The sequence below is a fragment of the Helianthus annuus genome, chromosome 8, assembly GCF_002127325.2.
Source record: "Helianthus annuus cultivar XRQ/B chromosome 8, HanXRQr2.0-SUNRISE, whole genome shotgun sequence".
In the NCBI taxonomy this organism is placed as follows: domain Eukaryota; kingdom Viridiplantae; phylum Streptophyta; class Magnoliopsida; order Asterales; family Asteraceae; genus Helianthus; species Helianthus annuus.
This window is the reverse complement of record NC_035440.2, coordinates 54,808,924-54,812,228: the sequence shown is the minus strand read 5'-3', so window position 1 is coordinate 54,812,228 and position 3,305 is coordinate 54,808,924. Positions and strand designations below refer to the sequence as shown.

Sequence of the window (3,305 nt, the reverse complement as noted above, 5' to 3'; positions counted from 1 at the left end):
TTTATTCTATTCTTTATGTCACACCCCAACTGATGGCGGAAACATCGGGATGAGATGAAGTGTGTAGATTGCAAGAGACTTCATAACGCTATTTTGTGTCAAGTATTTACTAATTACATTTTACATGGTTTGAACTAGAATGACACAAGATTAAAATAAATAATGCACAATAAGTATTCAAATAATTAAATTCATTTCATTGATAATTAATTATTACAAGTATTGGAAATAGAATACAACAAGATTGAAAGCAAATTACAATACAACGAGCAATAAAGTTTAATTGCGTTTCTAGGCAATCCTACTGGATTCATCTGTCACAATCCTGCAACATGTATTAAAAGCATCGATCAGTACAAAAGCACTGGCGAGCATACAAGTTTGAATATAATTATAAGTATAAAAGTTTGTCTCAAATTCACATAACATTTATTATTCACGTCGAAACGAGCATACATAAACATCTTAAACATAGCAAATAGTATGAAATTATGATTTTTAAACTAGCATGCATAAACAGCCTAAGCATAACAAAATCATGGGAATACAAGTTGAAACTAACAAGTATTAACAACATAAGCATAACAAGCACGTATTCGATGAATTGAGTATTTAATTATATTCGATTGAGTGAAGTAGATTTGTAGTTGATACATGTTGCACCCAAAATGCGTTAAAGCGTAAAAAATGGTCGAGTATGCTCACTGTTTTGTGTATGGAGATCCTTGGTAACACCAAAAGAAAATGAAGAGAACCTCCAAGAGATAAAAATCACCCCAACTAAAACAATAACCAAACCATACTAAATAACTAATAAAAATAAACTACTTATAAGGAAACTCATTTTTTATTAGTTTACAAAACTTGCAACGTTTTCATTTATTTATATTTTAATATGCTTTTATTTATAAATATTTGAAATAATCAATTTGGACTTGGAACTAATTTCATATGGAGACATAAAATTGTACAGAATCTTTATTTTATAATAGTTTGTCTTTTGAAAATAAGGTTTTGTTAAAATAATTAGTTGAAACAAAGTTGATAGAACTAATTTTATTATTCTATGAAATAAAAAGGAAAACAATTTATTCTATTTTTTTTATTTCTTCAATAAACGTAACATTTGATTTGAGATGAAGTTTTATTAAATAAAAATATAAGATTTGTTACATTTTTAAATACAGAAAAAAAAATTAGTGGATAATGAATAAATGACAGTGATAACTTGAGACTTTGAAAGAGATTTAGGGCATGTTTGGGTAAGCTTTTTGTAACAACTTATTGACTTATTGGCTTTTTGAAAAGTCATAAGCTCTAAAATGATGTTTGGCAAAGAAAGTGTATGTGAGGGGGAAAAGCCAATAAGTCAATAAGTCACAAAATCCTGACTTTTCCAAGAAGCCAGTCAATAAGTTGTTTCAATAAGCTTACCCAAACATGAAAAAAGATATAAAAAAAAAAAGATAGACTAATAATTAATAATAGTAACACACCCCTTTCATGAGATCGTGACCCAGAACTTCAACCAAACTCCATTGTTAAAACAAAACTATCCCAGCCGAGCAGGGTATGAACCACGTCCCAGCTGTGCATTTTTTTTTAATAAAAACTCGTGTTCCTTACCGAGTTCTACAAGAATGAAAAAAAAAAAAAAAGATTAAACAAGTGATGTACCGAAAATCGTGATGTGTGAATCCCGTTGCGAAACCCATACGTCTCCGGTGAACTCCGACGGGCTGTAACTTTCTCTGGCGTAAGATTATTGTTTAGCGAGTGGGGAAATGGGGAGGTAAACGAGATGAAAGGGGCCTGCTTCGGTTTATATAAAAGCGGGTTAGGGTGGTTGCCGTGGTTGGAGAAGAAGGGGGCGCCGGAGAGCCACCGGTCACCGCCGGTTGTCAGTGGTCTTCGTCAGAGAGGGAACGAGAGAGGGCAGAGGGGTCGAGGAAGAAGGGAGTTAGGTGGGTGTTTGTCGTGTGACCTGCCGTCGGAGAACTTGCCGGAATCGGCGCCGGTCGCCGGAGGAGAGAGAGAGAGCAGGGGAGGAAGGGGTGTCGGCTGTTGATATTGTAAGAGTATTCACATCCAACCCCCTAAAATTATACATACATTCCACTAAAAAACAACTCCTATATCAATATATTTCCACTAAAAACAAATACTTTTTCTCTCTCCTTTTCAATTAAATAATATTTTTATACCTTTATCATTATATTTTTCTCTCTCCTTCACTCACAACCACTTTCAACATATATTAAAAAATTATAGTGGGTGAATAGTGTCCCCCCAAATATACATATGAACAGTAACATTTTTTCTCTCCTCCGCTCACAACCACTTTTCGTACTTTTTATATTCTAAAAATACCACACTGAGAATATGATGCCTTGGATGTGAATGCTCTAATAGGGTTTTTTTTTGTTCAACAAGAAGGACCGGGGGTTTATTACTAGGTTTTGTTAAGTGCTCTTGGGCCCAAGGCCCGTTAACTCGTTTCGATTCGTTAGTTTCACCCAATAGCACTCCGGGCCCGTTTTCAAACCCGATTGTCGTAAGTGTCCTGGAATATTATTTTAGGGTCGAGAGCACTTAAAAATATTATCGTAAGTCGTTTTTAAACGCGTATGTTCGTTGTTCTATCAAAACACGGAAAACGTGTCGTTTGTCGTTTTTAAAACCGGATATACGTTCCCAATCCTACCAAGAGCCAATTTAGGTTAGTATTGATGTCTTAATGTGTGTTATGCGCGTAATTGCAAATCGGAAAGTACTGGTTTGCATACAATCACGTATATGAACGATTTATTGCGTGAATAATAATTAAGTATAAAATACAAATTTTATTACAATTAACGCCTCGAAAATAGAATACGAATATGAACTCTCTAACGTAGAAGTACGAAAATACGAGGCGTTACACTTTATAATTCTAATATAAAGTTATTATATTTTTCGAGGTATTACAAGTCCATCCCCCTTAAAAGGGGTTTCGTCCCCGAAACCAGAGTACGTACCGAATAGTGCAGGGTAGAGACGTCGCATCTCTTCTTCGGACTCCCATGTCGTGTCTGAACCCTTCCTATGCTCCCATTTGATCTTGACTTGATCAATTCTTTTATTCCGCAAGTCTTTAACCACGTCTTTATGGGCCAATTCACGTGGTCCCACTTCACCCCAACACACCGCGGTTCTGCACTTTCTACCATATAGCATCTCATAAGGTGCCATGCCGATGCTCGAATGGTAACTATTGTTATACGAAAATTCGGCCAAGGGTAGATAAACATCCCAACTTCCGCCGA

General features: G+C 35.3%; 1 long non-coding RNA gene across 1 annotated transcript; it reads right to left on the bottom strand.

The window, feature by feature from the left end:
- Nucleotides 1-204: 204 nt before the first annotated feature.
- LOC110892184 lies at nucleotides 205-2,206 on the bottom strand. Its single transcript, XR_002565899.2, has 3 exons — nucleotides 1,678-2,206; nucleotides 706-780; nucleotides 205-325 (listed from the first exon to the last, which is right to left on the bottom strand). It is a non-coding gene; the product is annotated as an uncharacterized LOC110892184 (long non-coding RNA).
- Between the last annotated feature and the right edge of the window lie 1,099 nt (nucleotides 2,207-3,305).